The sequence below is a fragment of the Leopardus geoffroyi genome, chromosome B4 (genome assembly GCF_018350155.1).
Source record: "Leopardus geoffroyi isolate Oge1 chromosome B4, O.geoffroyi_Oge1_pat1.0, whole genome shotgun sequence".
NCBI classification, from domain to species: domain Eukaryota; kingdom Metazoa; phylum Chordata; class Mammalia; order Carnivora; family Felidae; genus Leopardus; species Leopardus geoffroyi.
In genome coordinates this window covers 27,642,787-27,663,147 of record NC_059341.1, presented here as the reverse complement: position 1 = coordinate 27,663,147, position 20,361 = coordinate 27,642,787, and the positions used below count along the sequence as shown (strand labels likewise).

Below are 20,361 nucleotides of genomic sequence, written 5' to 3'. Positions count from 1 at the left end.
GATATTGTACAAAAAGTGAAAGGTTTTAAATTAAGTAACAAAATAACTGTCCATAGAATCGAAGATCTTTCTGATAATATCAAAGATAAATTCAAAATTGAAAAATCACAACAAGTTTTCTGTAGCTTTAGATGAGTCATACCATATAAGAGACATTGCCAAATTAATACTTGGGTACATTTCTGTCTAAAATGGCTTCCAATTTATAAAGCGATGTTATTGACTCCTAGCTAAAAAAAAAGCTGAACTCATGGCATAGATACTTCTGAATTTTTACACCTGTCAAAGAAGAATTTTAGCTAGATATGAAAATGTAAAGCTTCTCTTGTAACAGTGCTCCATGTTGGGTCAAAAATCTAGTTTTACTAAACTTTTAAAATAAGAGACTGGTATTTTTCTCTTAATGCTTCATTCTACTGTTTGATATTAATTTGTAGCTGGCTTTCTGAAACACAGCCTATGCAAACTGTCCTGGATATTGTTGGTAAAGTTGTTTAGTATTTACACATAAATGCTATGAATTATCACCAGTTTACAGAATGGCTGATAGAAATAGAAAATAATTCAGTCAACAATCATGTGTTCTTTTCAAGCAAATCTTTGGTTGGGTCTTGGAAAAGTCTTACTAAGATTCACCCTACAGTTAACTCCAATTCAAGATTTTCTTTAAGCAAAAGAAATCTTGCCAGATAATTAATACAAAAAAAATTGCAGTGTGATTTACGTTTTCTCGCAAATATCACACTGCATATAAACAAGCCAAATTAGGGCCACCTGGGTGGCTCAGTCAGTTAAGCGTCCGACTTCAGCTCAGGTCACGATCTCACGGTCCGTGAGTTCGAGCCCCGCATCGGGCTCTGGGCTGATGGCTCAGAACCTGGAGCCTGCTTCCGATTCTGTGTCTCCCTCTCTCTCTGCCCCTCCCCCGTTCATGCTCTGTCTCAAAAATAAACAAAACGTTAATAAAAAAAAAAAAAAAAGCCAAATTAGAAGTTCCAATAAAAGGCAAAGCTTACTTACGATCTTGACAAACAAGTAGGAAAATGTAAATCAAAATTTATACTTTTCATAAATCAAGTAAAAAATAATGGTTTTATACATTTTTCTAACTTTTACCAATATGCAGAAGAGATTTAAGCAAAAGAATTACATAGTCTTGAAAATCTATAAGAAAACCTTGAAGAACACTTTAAAGAGATTAATAAATTTAGAGTTCATTTTTAATTTTTATAATATCCCTTTGAATTTAATGTTAACAATTCTGAGCTGGCATGAGTTAATGATTTATATAATTTGAATAAACATAGCTTTAAAACTGATCAGCTTTTGTTTCAAAAAATAAAATCAATTCTCCTAAAAAACATGGGCTAATTTTGTCAATTAAAATCGCAACTATTTAAGGAAAATGATTTTTGCCATTTGATTCAGTTATTTGGAAAACTTAAGTATGTTTGGGACTTAGTTACACAAATCCACTTTTTCAACTATGAACTTTATGAAATCTAAATAGGAACCAAGAATTTCAGATGAAAATGTAGTGTCTGAATTTATATCTGCCATAACACTAACATACACACCAAATTTTAAGACTTAGTGCAATAAAAATTCTCATAAATATTTTTATATTGATTACATGTTGAAGTGATAACATCTGGGGTGAATAGGTTAAGGAAAATATATTATTAAAATTAATTTCCCCTGGTTTCTTTTAATTCTTTCAACGTGACTACTAGAAAATTTAAAATTATAATGTGGCTCACGTTATATTTCTTTTTAAAAAATTTTTTTTAACATTTATTTATTTTTGAGAGACAGAGAGACAGAGTAAAAGTGGGGGAGGGACAGAGAGAGACGGAATCACAGAATCCAAAACAGGCTCCAGGTTCTGAGCTGCTCAGAGCCCGATGCAGGCCTTAAATCCATGAGCTGTGAGATCATGACCTGAGCCAAAGTCACCTATTGAACCACCCAGGCACCCCAGCTCACATATATTTCTGATGAATAGTTACAGACTCTGGCTACTCAAGTAGTCTTTTCCCAGAAGCATCAATATCATTGGAAAGTTTCTTAGAAATACACACTCTCAGGCCCTAGCCAAAACCTACTGAATAGAATTGGAATTTTATTTAAAATCCCAGGTTTGGCTAAGATGAAGTAATAGGAAACAGATTTATGCTTTTGCCCAAGCAACAAAAGAAAGATAGAATGGGGCACTTGGATGGCTCAGTCAGTTAAGTGTCTGACTCTTGATTTTTGGCTCAGGTCATGATCTCACGGTCATGAGACTGAGCCCTGCATGGAGCTCTGTGGTTAGCATGGAGTTTGCCTAAGATTTTCCCTCTCCCTCTATCTCTGTTCCTGCCCCCTTCTCAAAAATAAATAAACATTTAAAAAAGGGAAAGAAAGAAAAGAAAAGATGTGAAACAATGCTTTTCAGGAGACAAGACATCAGAAAGTAAATAAAGTGAGCCTATGATTGTCTCAGCTTATTGTCTTAAGGGATTTTCTGGGCAAGACATGGGAGGGGAGAACATAGGAAGAGCCCAGTGACTCCTTAAGTTGAGGATACAGAGCTGAGAGCCTGGGGGGACAAAGAATTTCGAGGACAGAGGGAGAACACAGAGAGAATTTCAGAATCCTCAAAGAGTCACCTTTGAGTATTCAGCTCATCAATGCATGTGTGTGTGAGCAAATTATCTGTGGCTAGGGGAAAAAATACCAGAAAGGATTAGAGGTAACACTGTCTGGTGCTCACACAGGGCCAAGAACAGTACCTGTTTCCACCAAACAGACATTTTGTTCGGGGACATTCAGTACTTGGGAAGACCTTGCCTCTGTAGTGGCAAATAATTAGCCCTAGACTGAACATTGCTCCAGTCCCACCTAACAAGCCTTAGAAAGCAACACACAAAAGAATCGTCTCCATCTAATTTAGCTATGTCCCGAGACAAAACACAAGAATATTTTGATTAATACAAAAATATCTAGCACCCAAGAAGATAAACTCACAATGTCTAGCTTTCAATCAAAAATTTCCAAGCATGCAAAGAAGGAAGAAAATCCAACCCATAGTGAGGAGAAATATCAATCAATTGAAACTGACTCAGAATTAAGATAGGTATTAGAATTAGCAGACAAGGACAGGTATTCCTGATTTTAAGTAGAGACATGAATATACAAAAACACAAATCCAATTACTAGAGATGAAACCTATAATGTGTGACATGAAAATCACTAGACGAAATTAATGGCAGATACACATCACATACCAAAGAACTGAACCTGAAGACATAGCCATAGAAACATCCAAAATAAAAAACAAACAAAAAATAATTTAAAAAATAGAGCATGAATAAGTTGTAGAGATAGCTCCAGCAACTTAATATATATGTAATTGGAATCTTCATAGGCGAGGGGAGGGGTAGAAAATAATATTTGAAGAAAAATGACTGAAAATATTCCAAATTTAATAAAAATATAAACCAAAGAAACAAGGAGCCTGACTAACCCCAAACACAGGAAACGTGAAGAAAAAAACACTAAGGCACAACATAAATCAAATTGCTCAAAACCAGCCATTCAAAAGAAACCTTAAAAGCAACTGCAGGAAAACAATGCTTCAACGAGGAACAAAGATGAGGACAACAGCTGATTTTATGCCAAAAAAGATGCAAATGACAAGACAGTGAAGCAACATCTTTAAAGAACTGAAAAAAAGAACCCCAGGGCACCTGGGTGGCTCAGTCGGGTGAGCATCAGACTTCAGCTCAGGTCATGATCTTGCAGTTTGTGCGTTCATGCCCCACATTAGGCTTGCCACTCTCAGCACATAGCCCACTTCAGACCTTCTGCCCTCCTGCCTCTCTGTCCCTCCTCCACTTGCACTCTCTCTCTAAAAAATAAATAAAACATTAAACAATATTTTTTAAAGACAAGAAAAGGAAAAAAGAACCCTGACAATCTAAAATTCCATACCCAGCAAAAATATCTTTCAAAAATATGGATAAGTATGAACTTTACTGGACATATAAAAGTGAAAAGAGCTTATCAACAGCAATCCTGAATAACATGAAATGTTAAAGGAAGCCCTTTTGAGCAGGGAAAAAAATAAGACATCTTGTAAAAATATGGATAACAAAGGAATGAAGAACACAGGACGTAGCAATTAAGTAAATACATAATTTTTTTATTATCTATATATTAGTCAAACAGAAGTGACTTCTAAGACAAAAATAATAATTTATGTGTAGTCAATAATAATATGCAGAAGTAAAATACATGACAACGGTAATATAAGGCCAAGATGGAAGTATACTATTGTCAAGTTCTTATATGTGAAGGAGTTTAACATCACTTAAGCGTAGACTGTGATAAGTTAAAGATGTAGACTATAAACCCTAAAGCAACCACTAAAATAACTAAACAGATATATAGCTAGCAACCCACCCAAGAAGAGGAAATGGAATCATAAGAAATGCTCAAATAACCCAAAAGAAGGCAGGAAACAGACAAAGAGAATAAAGGATGGGACAAATAGAGAACAGATATTGTCATATTGGAAACAAAAGTAAGAGTCAATTACACACTGCCTACAAGAAGTGAAATATAAAGAAAAACAGGTTAAAAGTAAAAGGATGAAAAATGACGTACAATGATAATATCCATCTAAAGAAAACTGAAATGGCTTCATTAATATCAAATGGGAGATTCTGGAGCAAAGATTATCACCTGTTTTCTAAAAAGGTCATTTCATAATGATAAAGTGACCAGTTCATCAAGATGATATAACAATCCTAAACATCTATTTACCTTAATAGCTATGCTTCCAAATACATGAAGCAAAAAAGGATAGAACAGCAAGGAGAAAGACAAATTCATAAGAACAGTCATATATTCCAATACTGGTGTGTTAATATTTAATAAGAGAAGTAGACAGAAAAATCAGTTAATACATAAATATTTGAACGAGATCCCCCCAGTGATCGGAATGCACACTAAAGCCTGAGAAATACTGTTCTACACTACTCTTCACAGGTAGGCAGTTCATGTTCAAGTCAATTTCTGGTAACTTTTTCTTTTGGCTTCCTACTGGTATCATCATAACCAGTGCTCTTTCGTCTGACTTCTAGGCTAAGCAGGAGTTAGAGAAGGTATTTCCAGGAAAGCTAATCTTGAAAAATAAACCACAGAATTTGAGATGGTAGAGTTGAAAGACGCTGAACTTTTTCATCTTATAGACCCAGAAATAACATGAGCTCCTCCACTTAGATTTAAACTCCTTGACATTTAAGGCACTCATCTACAGGATTACACTAAGAGCTGTGAGATATTGTGTAGCCAACAGTTAGCCAAAAGTTAGCCTAACACAGAACACACACTCAATGACACATGCCTTTCCTACCTTTTCTATCATACTGACTAGTCAGTCAGTACTGACTAGTCACCAGTCCTGGGGCGAGCTGGGCTTTCCAGCACTTCTGCTTGAATAATCCAAGTAAGGATAGGGAAGGTGAAGACACTCAACAGCAAAGTATGCCAGCATCTCTATTGTGATCGCTGAAAATTCTGAGACACCATTCGACAAGCCAATACTTTCCCTTCTAACCCTCAGTGAAGAGTTTTACTTTATTTATGGTGATAATTTTCCTTCTTCCAACATCCCTTGGCCTTACATCTCATAACGGATTAACAGAGAAAGGTTGAGTTGGACACCTTTATAACAAAGTTTCAAATAGTGACAAATGTATCAGAAATAAACATGACATATTTAATTTTTTTTCAATCCCATTAGAAAACTCTATCACTTGTTATTGGCCAAAATTAAGAGTGATAAAAACAGGGATAGGAATCAGAAGACCTGGTTTCTAGGCCAGGCCCTGTTATCTGCTCCCTTTATCATCTTGAATAGAACAGATTTCTTTGTGAGCCTTTATTTTCTCATCTATAAAAGAAAGATAAGAAGCAAGCTCTGTTCATCTTATAGAGCGCAAAAAGAATTAAAAGGAGATGTGTGTGAAATCATAAAGCATACGTAAGTGCAAAGTAGTATTTCCAATGATCGTGGTCATGATTCCTCCTATTAATATAGAAAATTAAGAGGTAAATGGAGGGGGGAAAACTGTTAAACATCAAGCTACTAGTTTTTTCTCCTTTTTAGGTTTATGCACTCCAATATGATGACAGCAACTATGAGTTGTTGTTTTTTTAACTCAAAAATTTCCCAAACTACTACTTAAAAGTTTTCTCTGTGAGTAGTAAAGAAATGTGGCAAAAGAAGAAGCTTGAGGAACTTACCCAAAACTATATCACGAAGCCCCAGGAGTTAAGAAATTCTGGCTTAATACTGGCCCAAACTCTCCCCCAAAAAACCTTACCGGAAAGTTAAGAAAAGAGTGGCAACATTCTATTCAATAGAGCTAGACAGAAACAAACACAGAGTGGCGGTGGCCTTTGGAAGAGGCATACATTAAAACCACAACTGCAATCAGTGTTTTCACAATGAGTTGGACACAAAACCGGAATAATCGATATCTTTACCAAAAAGCAGTCCAAACCCAACGTGGACTAAGGGACTAAAAACTCCAGCCCTAATGTGATAGCTTTATTCCTAATATTTTACTACGTTAGCATCAGGTTTGCACTTCTGGAATCCCCAGTTATATGTGTGACCTTTACTGTGATTTAACTACCGTGTATGTACTGGTTCTGTGTGTACTGGAAAGTAAATGCGACCTTAGAGTTGGGAGATCCATATTTAAATCTCAATCCGGTTACCCACTAGACAAATGATTTCGCCCAGTCATTGTACCTCCATGAGCCTCAAAACTGCTCATCTATAAAATGCAAGTAACACTACCTACTTCACATGGTGGTTGTGATTATGACACGAGTCATGTGAAAGTGCCGAGCGCAGTCTCCTGCCCATAATAGTGGTCAGAAATATTTATAAACTTGAATAAGCATCTCTTACACTTAAGTGACGATTATTCACGATCATTTTCATAGTACTTTAACTGAAACTTCCAGATTCGCTGTTAAGAACGCTTGACTCTTAGCAAGAGCTGTATGTCCTACCAGACTCTGAATGGAAACTTCAGGGAGTAATAATCCTAGAAAAAAAGATCTTGAGCGCGAAAAACTCTGTCATACTATCCAACTTTTAAACGGTCTCCGCTTTCCCATCTACATGGAAATGAAAAAAAAAAAAACATTAAATCCGCAGGCAGGCATCCTCAGGTTTACTATACTTGGTACAGATAAGGACCAACTACAATGGAGGCGGCTCTCCCACAGCTCATTAACTCTTCCCCACTGTCCCAAGAATTGATAACCATGGGAAAACCAACTGGAAAATGCGAGATGAAACAGAAAAGCCCTTCTTAGGTAGCCATCAGCAACCCATGTGCATTTGCCAACCAAAGAGGATAAAAAACTTGGGAGGTGGGGCGCCTGGGTGGCGCAGTCGGTTAAGCGTCCGACTTCAGCCAGGTCACGATCGCGCGGTCCGTGAGTTCGAGCCCCGCGTCAGGGTCTGGGCTGATGGCTCAGAGCCTGGAGCCTGTTTCCGATTCTGTGTCTCCCTCTCTCGCTGCCCCTCCCCTGTTCATGCTCTGTCTCTCTCTGTCCCAAAAATAAATAAACGTTGAAAAAAAAAAAAAAGAAATAAAAAAAAACTTGGGAGGAGAAAACGGGGTGGGTGGTGGTTATTTAAAAATAGCACTTAACCTTTGAAAGCCAACGTCTAGCTGAAATGGGAAGTGACGGAGAAGACCATGTGTGTCGGGGACCATGGCCACGCAGCGTGTGAAGTAGGAGTGGGCTTATCAATGCTGGTAGTTTCACAATGAGATACTATTTGAACCTCGAACCAGGATCTGTGCTCAGAATGGAAGTGAGTGTTCGCTCCACAGTAAGTTTGCAGTTTCCTCGAAGATAGTTTTTTTGTTGTTGTTGCTGTTGTTTTTGTTGTTTGTTTGTTTTTAAGAAGCCTAGACACTAGAGATGGAACTAATTTGTTCATGGGAAAAAGAATAGTAAAGTGCTTCCACTGCCTGCTATAACCAATTTGTGTTTTCTTCCAGCACTATGAGAACCAAGTATAGCAAAACAATGCCACACAGTGAAAGAAAGCTTTTAGTTTTTTTTAAAAGTGACGAGGGCGGCACCTGGGTGGCTCAGTCAGTTGAGCGTCTGACTTCGGCTCAGGTCATGACCTCGTGGTCTGTGAGTTCGAGCCCCACGCCGGGCTCTGTGCTGACAGCTCGGAGTCTGGAGCCTGCTTCGGATTCTGGGTCTCCCTCTCTCTCTGCCCCTCCCCACTCATGCTCTCTCTGTCTCTCTCTTTCTCTCTCTCTCTCTCTCTGTCAAAAAATAAATAAACATAAAAAAAAAGTGATGAGGAAGTTTGTGTTTTTAAACACACACACACACACACACATATGTTGGGTTTACCTAAATAATCAACCAAAACATGTTTCTACCATATCATTTTCTTGTCAAGCAGATGGTATTTTTCTTTTTCCCGGAAACTCAATGTCAGAAGCATATGATGACTGAGAGTTTTTCAACAGACAACTGGATAATTTGGGGGTCAGAATTTAAAAGTCTTATATCAAATTCATTTGTAGGAAGAATTAGTCTAACAATGCCTGAAGTGAGTTGTCTCTATGCTTGAGCTCAGGGTCTATCAATTTTTCTAGGAATATGGGTTCTTTGCCTTATTCTTAGAGCTTTTGAAATCTAGTAGACTAGGGGCGCCTGGGTGGCGCAGTCGGTTAAGCGTCCGACTTCAGCCAGGTCACGATCGCGCGGTCCGTGAGTTCGAGCCCCGCGTCAGGGTCTGGGCTGATGGCTCAGAGCCTGGAGCCTGTTTCCGATTCTGTGTCTCCCTCTCTCTCTGCCCCTCCCCCGTTCATGCTCTGTCTCTCTCTGTCCCAAAAATAAATAAATGTTGAAAAAAAAAATTAAAAAAAAAAAGAAATCTAGTAGACTAAAAAATTGCAGCTTTTGTTTTTTTTTAAAGCATGTTTACTTCCAAATATTCAAGCACGCAATTTCCTCATTCTGACACACGTTTCAAGGACAGAGTTCTGTCTTTCCACTTGCACTGCCACCAAGAGCTACATCTGAAAGCGGACGTATAGACGTAGCCCTAAAGCAGACTGGGCTTGCCAAAATTTCTTCTTGAGCCCCAGAGTGATTCACTCTAAAGAAGACTGTCCGTTGTCCTCACAGACTCTCGAGAGGGCAGGAACCAACTTCCCTTTTGAGCTTCTCCTTTCTTTCAAGAGTGGTAGGTTTCCTCCACCTGCCCAACGAGTATTCTCACGATCACAACGAGGCTTTATCAGAAACACAGACTTGTAGTCCTTAAAAGGCAGAAAAGGGGAGATAAGAGCCAGGCAGCCTACCCCACGCTGACTTGTAGACAGGACTTCTGAGAGCCTGCACGCCGTGCACTGATATGTTTCTGCTTCGTCGTGAGGAAAGTACTCTTTCCTTCAGCAGGCCTGAAATAGAATCACTTTCCTCACCCAAACACAGCCGAGAACAGCAAGGCAGAAAGCAGAGGCTGTTGGCCATGACGCCCAGCACCAAGAAGAGGTGGGGAGCTGTGGGGTACGGTCCCTCCTGGGTAACAATAAGCCTGGCAGCCAGTTTCTGCAAAGCTTGGCCAAGGGAAAAGAAAGCCTCTTTAGAAATACAGTTGGCAAAACACTGAATATAAAAGGGATACTCTGAGCGACTGCATAATTACAGACTCAGAGTAACTCTCTAAACTGGATCCCCATAGTATATCCTTTGTATGCTTGTGGGGAGTCTAGACCCCCACTGCACATCCTTTTACAAAACGGTTCTGCAGGCTTCCTTCTCCCTTCATGACAAAAAGCGTTGGAGATGGACGGAGAGGGAAAAAAGTAAACCCGGGAAGATACTGATACGTTCTCTCATCTACTGCATGAGGCTTAGAACCTTGGATCTGAGTTCAAACCCAGACTCTACTACTTCCTGCCTACGTGCTGTCTTACCCCCTTCGAGAGACCTAGTCCCCAGGGCTTCCACTTCTAAGACTGTGCTGATGAAGAGAGGTAAAGCAGGTCAAGCCCTCAGTACAGGGCCTGGTATGTGGTGCAGCCAGTCCGTGACTCAGCTGCAGTAGCGTCCCCACCCCGCCCCCCGTGTCTTTTGTGTGTCCCTTGCACCCAGACTGTTCACCCATCGCAACGCCTATGACACTTCCCTGTGCTTTTGTGCTTACAAATGCATCCCCAGATTGTAAGTCCTGGGAGGGCAGGATTGACTCACCCTATATTCTCAATACTGAGCACGTACGTATGCACATGTGTGTGTGTGTGTGTGTGTGTGTGTGCGTGCGTGTGCACACACACGCACACCACTATGAGGTTAGCCAATGTCTGCTGAACAAACAAGCGAAGGAATGGACAGGCTGTTAGGTTACTCTCGGTGTTTATTTCCATGGGATTCCAGTTTTAAATGCCTTTGTCCTGATGTTGTCCTAGATGGCTAACTTGTCCAGGTGAACTGAACCTGCTGAGCACGTCGGGATCCTGCTGTAACACCAACTACACAATGCTGCTGAGACAAAGATCCCCCAGTCTGGGTGAGTTACGGTCTGTACTAACACAAGCTCCCATCCCAGGTCTTTAAACAGGCTCCCATATCTACTGGAGCAAGACAACGGTGCTCCTTTTTAATTGGGAAGTTCTAGAACCAAACTCCACTTTGGCCCGGGGAAAGCATCCTTTCACTGTTTTCAGAATGTTTAAGAAGGAGGGCAAGAGGAAATGAAAAGTAAGTCGTTAGCACATACACACGCGCACACACACACATTCAGAGAAAGAGCAATTTCCCTGCAGTGAGCAAGTGTCAGGCTGGAGAACTCCAGAGCTCACGGCCAGCTCGGCCAAGCAGAAGCCAGCCTGCTGAGGCCAAACACCAGCCATGTTATCCCCGCAGCTCTGGCTCAAGGCAGGGCAAGAACATCCTCTCCCACTGCTTCCCAGCAGCCAATCTGCTCCATTCCTCACTCTGAGGACAGCCCTCCTTGTTCATAGCTTTAGGGAGAAAGCTAGGTTCCTCAATCAAGGAACTCTCCTCAGACGTACTCTCTAGCATATTTTCATGGACACGGAATCACTACTAGAAGATACCCCTGAGGAGCCTCTGGAATAAAAGGCCCAGCACAGTCTTGATACGCCCATGACTGACACACAAGCCACACTGGCCACAAAGCACAAAATACCTTCCAAGATCTTTCAGAAATGTAATTTGGAAAAAAAAAAAAGCAAACATTAATTCTGCTCTGTGTATGAGCAATTTCCATTTGCAAGGGAAAGTATATCCAAAAACAAGCCCATGTTTCAGTTACTTTCAAGGTCCTGCCATGGGAAATAAAAGCCAAAATAAATTTCAAGCTGTTTTCTCCAAAGTTCTGGCCTTTGAAATGCCCTGACCTGACCAGTTTCAAAACTGGTGTTTCCAAGTTTCAATTCCAAAGAATCATTTTAAAAAAAAATTTTTTTTTCAACGTTTATTTATTTTTTGGGGGGGACAGAGAGAGACAGAGCATGAACGCGGGAGGGGCAGAGAGAGAGGGAGACACAGAATTGGAAACAGGCTCCAGGCTCTGAGCCATCAGCCCAGAGCCTGACACGGGGCTCGAACTCACGGACCGCGAGATCGTGACCTGGCTGAAGTCGGACGCTTAATCGACTGCGCCACCCAGGCGCCCCAAAGAATCATTTTTTTAAAGACAAAGTTGCCTCTAAGTAAAAGCTGTGATAAGAGTGTATTTGATGATTGGGGCACCTGTGGGGCTCAGTTGTTTAGGCTTCCGACTTCGGCTCTGGTCATGATCTCGCGCTCCGTGGGTTCGAGCCCCACGTCGGGCTCTGTGATGACAGCTCAGAGCCTGGAGCCCGCTTTGGATTCTGTGTCTCCCTCTCTCTCTACCACTCCCCTGCTCACGCTCTGTCTGTCTCTCTCAAAAATAAATAAACATTAAGAAAATTAAAAAAAAAACAAACTATATTTGATGCAATTATTCTACCTGATGCAGTTGACAGCCAAGCAGGACTGGCTCGTGACAGGGGCGGGAGAAAGAACCTGCAGACCAAGAGAAACAAACGCGAAGAAGGAATATACTTCTCAGGCAGCACTGCCAAAAAAGGGGAAGAAAGTTGCTTAGAGAGGAAATCCTGAAAGTTCTCATCACAAGTAAAAAATAATTCTGGGGGCGCCTGGGTAGCTCAGTAGTCTGACTTGGGCTAAGGCCGTGACCTCACGGTTCTTTAGTTTGAGCCCCACATCGGGCTCTGTGTTCTCAACGCAGAGCCTGCTTTGGATCCTCTGTCCTCCTACCCCCACTCTCTACCCCTCCCCAGGTCACGCTCTCTCTCTCTCTCTCTCAAAAATAATAAATAGGGGCGCCTGGGTGGCTCAGTCGGTTGAGCGTCCGACTTCAGCCCAAGTCATGATCTCGCGTTCCGTGAGTTCGAGCCCCGCGTCAGGCTCTGGGCTGACAGCTCAGAGCCCGGAGCCTGTTTCGGATTCTGTGTCTCCCTCTCTCTCTGACCCTCCCCTGTTCATGCTCTGTCTCTCTCTGTCTCAAAAATAAACATTAAAAAAAAAATTTAAAAAAAAAAAAAAAAATAATAATAAATAAAACATTAAAAATGTTTAAGAAAAAAAATTCTGCAATTATGTGCGGGGGGGGGTGTGGATATTAACTAGATGCACTGTGGTCATCACGTAATATATACAGATACTGAATCATTGCGTCATACACCTGACACTAAGGTAAGGTTGTGTGTCAATTCTACCTCTATAAAAAATTGAGAGGGTAAAAGAAAAAGCAGGGAGAAGAGAGAAAGAAAGAGCAGGGCAGCCCCAAGAGAGAGACAAAGACGCGTCCTGGAAACCCCGGGGAAATGCAGACACAAAGGGGCAGCGCACAGAGGAGCCAAAATGGGGCAGCCTGATCAGCCAGAGGAAAAGCTGACAGGAGTCATCAGAAAGGATAGCTTCCCCCGTGTCAAGGAGCAGGCTGGATGGTGGGGGGAAGCAATTAAACACCAATGACAGATGGAGATAAGGGCATCCAAGGCGAAGTGGCCCTGAGACACTTGAAACCGAGGACTGCCAGGAGGTGGCTGGGCGGCAGCCACCGAGCGAGAGCAGGAGGGGCAGTGTATCAGAGAGAAAACAAAGGGTCCGAGAGGAGGACAGAGCTGCCAAAGTTTGGGGGCTGAGCTGTTGGGATGGGCGTGGGGAGCAGGCCTGTGGCCACACAAGAAAAACTAGAGAAGTTCCTTCATAGGAGAAGCCCTTCTAAGTTCATCACCTTCTTCCTCCTACAGGGAGAGAGCTGTTGTTTGTAACCTCTAAGGAGCCCAACGCTGAAGGGACAGCATGGTCACCGTTCCCAAGGGGCGATGGCTCATTTTCCAATAGGCCCCTTGTAGAAAAGACCAGACAGGTTAACTATGAGCATCCATTGGTATCGGACAGCCGGCGGGAACGATGTAGCGCTCCACACCATCGAACAGGAATAAACATCTGGATACAGCAAATACGAAGTCATCTTCTGAAAGGCGCTGAGCTGGTTGAAGAAGGGGTAATGGGTCCAACAGCCATGCTGTGCCTCTATGCGTGTGTGTGTGTGTGTGTGTGTGTGTGTGTGTGTGTGTGTGAATATGAGTGACAGGAAAGAGGAATGCATGTGTTAGAAAGCTCGCAACTGCACTTGAGACCCAAGACTTAAAAACACAGTATGATAAGAACAATTACAATGCACAACGAAATGTAATGAGGAAGAGAGTCACCCCAGGGAAAGAATCCAGTGAACACCCCAGCGAGGACCATGGTAGTTGGGAGTCGTACAAGGAAGCCTCAGGAAGGGGGTGAGTCACCCCCTTCTAGCTTGGCACCAGTTGATCCTTCCAGGACTCAGCCAGTGAGAGCACCGAGTTGTGAGTCAGGAGATGTTCGTTCTAATTCCAGCCCAGGTAAGGCCCTCAGTGGCTGAGCCTCAGTTTCCTCTTCTGCAATACAAAGCCCCCTGGCCATCAGCCCTGGGAACCAAACAAAGCTCTTGAAAATCCAAATGCAAATGGCAGTAACACCAACTGAAAATAGAAACACTGCACAAATGGAATACTGCTGTGAAAAGGGACCAAGTGAAAGACGCGTGGCCGTGTAAATGGAGCACCAGGGGGATTAAGGGCTTAGAACTATGGGTCTAACTCAGCAACTATGAGTCGCTCAGGGATCTGAAGCAGCAGCGGTTTCCAGTGCAAGAGCCCCTAAGAGTTAGATGAGCTTCAGTCTGGGTTTTATACATGTCCAAGTGATTATGGTTTATTTTATAACCTTTTTATAGAACAAAGGGATTGCAGCTGACTGATCCTAATAAAGCGTTGTGATTTATGCCGCTGCTCCTACAGAGCATTTATTCACTTCCATGCACAGTGATTAGGAGGGCAGAAGGCTTCTGAGTAGTGAGCAGCAGTCAGGGGACTCTCTCCACGGGCCCAAGGCTTTCCCCCTCTAGTACACGTACTCCAAATGCATAAACCATAGAATGCCAATTCCATCTACCTGCACACAGACTCTCCTTCTCGATTTTAGATGGTCAGCTGGCTACTCTGGCTTTATCTGAGCTGCCAGGATTACAACACCGACATGATTACACAAAACGGTGCCCGAAGAGGTACCTTCACAAAAAAAATGATGCTGCCTCCAATACAAGCATGGGTTTCCACCTGTTGTTTCTGACCTGTGAATCCATCCCGGGCTGGGCTCAAGCCCTTAGTCATCTTGATAGGTTCTCTAGGCCTGCCACGTTGTAAACACACAACACAAGATTTGCTGAATTAAACCAAAGAGCCAAATCATCTTGGATAAGTAATAACTTCTCGGAAACTCGAGTTTTCTCATGGATAAGATGAGGGATGTGGGCAAAGCACCTTCCAGCTCCAGCAAATGCAAAATAACCTAATCTTCTGAAAACACAAAAGCCCTGTCTGAACACACCTTGTCTTTCTCATGTACTTCCTGCAAAGGAAAACGTATACAATTAAAGCCCGATTCAGATGTCAGTTAAAAAAAACAATTTTAATATCAGACCCATTCCTTTGTCAGTCCGTGAAATACAAAAGCAGTGTGGTTTTAAGTATGAAAAAAACTGTACAGGCTGGGGATCCCTGGAAAAAATGTATTCAGAAAAGAAAAAAAAAAATGTTAATTCTGACATTTCCTTGTAAACCTTCTCCCCTGAAAGACTGTATCTAGAATAACATTGACCTAACAGAAACAAGTAAGACTATTGACAATGGCTACAGTTTAACAAAGGCGTCTGGATTTTTACCTTCCTTGGTTACTGCACAAAAGCAGCAAATGTAAGTACAGTTGCCCCAGCAGCTGGTAAGTTCTCTCCCATATGCGTAGAAGTTGTGAAACAGCTGGGGAATGCAAGATGCTTTTGAGCAAGCTGCTATGTGATCCAAAATAACACGCTGCCTGTTCATCTCCGTACAATGGAAGCGACAGCCCAGGGCAGGTCTGGCGCATGCCCCGCAGCTGCGTCTTTCTTTGCAGCCGGGGCCACAACAAGTGGCTACAAATGGAGTAAGATGCACAAAAGCGGAAACCTTGCTCCTAACCCTTTGCGTGCTGTCTCTTGGTTACACACACGCAGCTCCTCGTTTTCCAGTGTGGGAGAAAGCTGCGCTTCAAACCCAAAGGTAAAGCCTCTCAAATGCTTTAAATGGCAAACCCTCCCTGGACCCCAGACCTATGCACTTCTTGGCAACCACTTTCACAGGAGGGTGGTGTTTGATGACATTATAAGGTTTCTGGTGCTTTTGCCCATGATTAACTGTTTACCAGATACATGCACAAGCAAAATCAACAACCATGAAATAGCAACAGTAAAGAGGTCTTTCAAAACCAACTTGACATAAAAAACTATTTTTCCACTTATATCTGCTAAGTGTAAAGCTTTGGGGGGGGGGGGTTAACATAGGAAATAGTAATACTGATCGTTCACTGGTTGTTGGGCCTGAGCATGGCCTTCCTTACCTCTGTGTCAGTTTCCAAGTTAGTTTGACCATTTTCAGATCGTGCTTCATTTGCCATATTTGAGCAAATGTTTGAGAAGTTATCTCAAACTCTCCTCCCTTCTCTACCAATCTGGCGCCTCACCTCTAAACAGACTCCAAAAAAATACTGTTTTCCAAGGAAATGTTCCCTCTTGCCAAGACTGGCCCAGCACAAGTTTCACAGAAGCGGATATTTTTCTTTAGTGTTATAAAAGGCTCGTGGATGAGCAATGAGAATGGTTGCCTCCTTTGCTCCAGTGTGTTTGGTTTTGAGTGTGTTTCTTTTCCTTAAGTCCTGTTATCCTGGCCATTAGGATACTGGCTTCAAATTGAAAGGAAAGATAAATGGCCAGAGGGCTGACCACAAAATTATACAGTGGTAAAATTAGGAAGAAAGCCCTGTAGTTCCGGAGCCCCTTGTAAATTCCTTGGGCAACTAGACAAAATTTTCCATTGCTACCAACCCCACCCCCAGCTGCTGATTCCAAAAGAGGAATCACTAACTGCACTGAACTGCGGTATTAACTAAGATGAATAGTGAGTTCAAGGCAAATAACCATTTTACCTCTTTGGAGGAGACAGGGGAAGAAAGAAAGATCCTGTTCTTAAACATCGTGGTTATTACTTAGTATCTGTTGAGCAGCTACCCTGTGCTAGACTCTGTGCTAAGTACGGTATATGGATTATCAAATTTAACCCTCATAGCTTCGAACAAGGAGGTGTTTTTATTATCCCCGTCTTAGAAGAGGAAAATGAAGTTCAGAAAGGCCGAGCAACTCGCCAAATATTACAAAGCTATTAATGGTGGAGGTGGCATTTGAAGCCTGCCATTGTGACTTCAGACGCTTGCCCTTAATCATCATGCCTTGCCGACTCCACAACTGCCATTGCCCTAGGATGTTCTGAGTCACAGGCGCTTAAAACAACATCTTTCTTTAAGGCAATACGTTTTAAGTGCATTCAAGGCAATACCAACATCCCATATTACAAACTTGAGCTCAATGATGCATAAACGTGTGCATATCAAACCATGCTGTTAGACGCCTAAAAGCCATCTGAGTTTTAACTCATTAGGCAGTTAATTAAGGTTGGCCATATTTCCAAGGCAGACTTAATTTTACACACAATATCCAGCCCAGTGGTGAAGTCACACCTCTTAAACAGGGTAGGTAGATAGAGCTCCTGGAAACAGAGATTCATGCCAAGCGGAGCTCCCGCCTCAGGACCACCTGCCTCCTGAGACACCATCTAATGCAGAGGACAGCTATTTCTGACTCTGCAGTTGTCAGACAATCCTAAAGGTTTTGGAAGAAGCCTTAGTTGTGGTCATATACCTTAAACTCCAAGAGCTGGTTTAGTTGAGGTGCTGGCCCTAACAAAGCCAGCAATAGGTAGAAAGTCTATCCAATTCTAACGCCTCGGAGAAGCCTGTGAGGCTGCAAAGAGAATGGTGAAGATCCTTCCAAAGTGTGTGTCAAGATTCTCTCATCAGTTAGGCACTATATAAAAACCAGTTCCTGCCCTTTCCTTACAACACAAGGGGGTGGAGGCAGATAAGATAAGAAAGCATGTGAATTCTATCCATTGATTACTTGGGGGGGGTAGGGTTTCACCTTGGCCAGAGTGCTCTGGGCTTCTCTTCAGCAGCACCTCCTCCTGTCCCTCAGGCGCCCCGAACGTCGGGGGCGTGGTGGCGATGCCGCCCAGGCCCTTTCCGTGACAGAACTTGTGCACAGGCTCGGTTTGCAGAAGTTCCCGCAACCTCCGGGAAAACAAGGGGCTCTTTTAACTTGCCCTGCCGTCCTGCTCCCGTGGTGCACGAGGAACTTCCTAGTGCAATAAACTGTCAGACTTCACCAGAGTCGTAATGCCGTCGCCAGAAGCGCTTAACCCCGCACCTGACCCAGATTGCGGCCTGGACTGGAGCCTCCCGGCCGCTAACTCACAGTAATGCAATTACCGCCTTCTGGAGCTCCACTCAGGGTGCCGGCGGCGGCGGCTGGCGGGCCCCGGGGGCCTAAACCACTCCCTTCCGGGAGCCCGCAAGCCACCCGAATCCGCAGGGAGGGGCGTGGACTGGCGGCTGGCCCCGCGCGTCGCGCGGGGACTTCAAACCCGCGCGGGCCCAGCGGAGGCGCGACCATGGGACCGGAGGAGGGGCGCGGGAGCCACAGCAGCTCTCGCCACTCGTGCAGTGGGGAGAGGAAACAGGCTGTGTCGCAGCTCGGAACACACGCGTGCACCTCCTCGGGTCGCCCCCTTCCCCGCCCCTGCTCCCGTCGTAACGGGCCGCGGAGCTAACTTCCCGAAACTCCGCAGAGGGAAATCCTGACCCGGCCAGCACCTCGGGGCGGCGCAAGCCAGGGCGCGCCGGGGACGGAAGTGGGTGGGAGCGGTGGCCGCGCCGCGCCTTTGTTACTGCTCCGGGACCCCGCGGGCCGCCGGGAGCACCCCATCGCAGCCGCCCGGGAATCGGCCGCCGGCTCCCAGGTTCCCGTCGCCGCCCCCAGCAGGACCGCCCAGAGCCACAGTGAAACTGGCCCCACCTCCCGGCCCCGAGAAGGGCGCGCGGCGGCGTGTCCTAGTGTCTGCCGGCCTTAACCTACGCTGCCGTTCCCTGCCCTGGGGCCACCGCGCGGAGGGACGTTCCTCACCTTCCGGAGCTTTCCCCAGACCTCCGGGTGGCAGAATCGCCGCTTCCCGCCGGACAGCAGCGCGGCAGCCCCGGCTTCCTAACAGCGGCACGGCCACTCCCTGCCTCTTTTCAGCGAGCGAGGATCGGGTCCCCCCTCTCGGGATGATTCACTACGCTCCTTACCTGGAGGCTCGAACAAGTCCCCTCCCCTCCGCCGGCCCGCGCAGCGATCGGGAGCTGGCGCCCTCTGCCGGGCCACCAGCGGGAGCGCCCTGGCGACAGAGCGAGGAGCAGGGCAGGGGGTCGGAACCCAGGAAGGAGCCCACCCGAGCGCAGGACACTCCACGCAGGTCACTCCATCCTGGCCGCCGTGCCCGGGCGGCGGCCAGAACCCAGGCAAAGAGGACCACTTCGCCTGTCCTCACGCTCCCGGGCCACTGGGCACGCCCGGAGTCCCCCACTTGCGGGCTAGCCGGGCCAGCCCGGCCCCCAGGGATGTCCCGAAGAAACCACCATGAATCGCGTCTGCACGTCTAGTTTTAAAACACTGGAAAGGTACTTACACTAGGTGAAAACAAAGTTTGTGTCTCCTGCCCGAATTAAAGAGGCGGTGGCCCGTCACACCCCCCGGGTCCTAGGACTAGCAAGCGGCTCAGGGCGAGCTCCAGGCGCATCCGCAGCCCCGGGGCTACGAAGGCCCTTGGGTGCAGGTCGAGCCCAGGGTCCGGCTTGGGGTCGGAGGCCGGGGGCCGCGGTGTCACTCACCCGGCCGGGAGGAGTGGCTGTCCGAATGACTGGCGCTTTCGCCAGAGTAAACACTGGAGCAGCAGGTTAGCCTATCCCCCTCCTCCCCGGTCCTGAGTGAAACTTTGCAGGGGCGTGAGAGGAGGGGCAGAGGAAACCTACACGCGAGGGCCCGCGTCCTACCGCGGGGCGCGTGCACACTCGCCCCCCAACTTCCCGACCCCACTCACCCGCTCGGCTCGCCGTCCGCGGTCGCCCACCTGCCGCGCCGGCCCCCAGCACAGAATTCCCCGCGGCGACGAAGGTGGCGGCCGCTCCGCTGGGGCGCCGGGCCGGGGGGCGCGCACTGGCTCGGCACTTGGGCGACGGCGGCACAGTCCCCGCGCTGGCTGGCTCTGGGCGAGAGCCCGGCGGAGTCGCCGCAGCAGCCGGAGCACAGCAAGTTGCCAGGCTGGTCAGGGCGGACCGGGCGCCTCCGTCCCCGAGTGCGGGCGCGCGAGTCCCGGCGCGGCGGGCGGGCCCCGGGTATTACTTGTAGGGCCCCCGGGTGTCGGCTGCCGGGCGCTCTGAGTGGCTCGGACGACGCGCCAGGCCGGCGGGGCGGCGCGACCCACCCCCTCGGCGCGCACCCGTGCGGGCCGGGCCCGGGGACGCGCTCACGCGCACGCGCCTGGCGGCTCCGGGGCTCCCGGGGCTCCCGGGCTCCCGGGACTCTCGCCCGGCCCCAGCCGCTCGGCCCGCGGGCCAGAGGGACGCAGCTTACCCTTAGAGACCCCGAGCGGCCGCTCTGACTTTCCAGTCATTCGCGAGATAAAAGCCACCAACGCGTGCGAACGTTGCTGTCCATGGAACTCTGGGCCA

At 45.8% G+C, this 20,361-nt stretch overlaps 1 protein-coding gene and 1 long non-coding RNA gene across 4 annotated transcripts in view; one reads left to right on the top strand and one right to left on the bottom strand.

Moving 5' to 3' along the window:
- The window catches only part of SVIL (supervillin), a 235,284-nt gene extending 214,927 nt beyond the window's left edge, over positions 1-20,357 (bottom strand). Inside the window, exon 1 of one of the 3 annotated variants that reach the window (XM_045462535.1) lies at positions 20,264-20,357. The gene's annotated coding sequence lies outside the window, so the exon portion shown is untranslated. Of the gene's footprint in view, positions 1-18,775; positions 18,957-19,730; positions 20,077-20,263 lie in introns of those variants that run through there. The other 2 variants (XM_045462533.1, XM_045462534.1) reach the window with 2 other exon arrangements.
- On the top strand, positions 7,245-11,292 carry LOC123589921. The gene is made up of 2 exons (XR_006708515.1): positions 7,245-7,440; positions 7,682-11,292. It is a non-coding gene; the product is annotated as an uncharacterized LOC123589921 (long non-coding RNA).
- Positions 20,358-20,361: the final 4 nt, after the last annotated feature.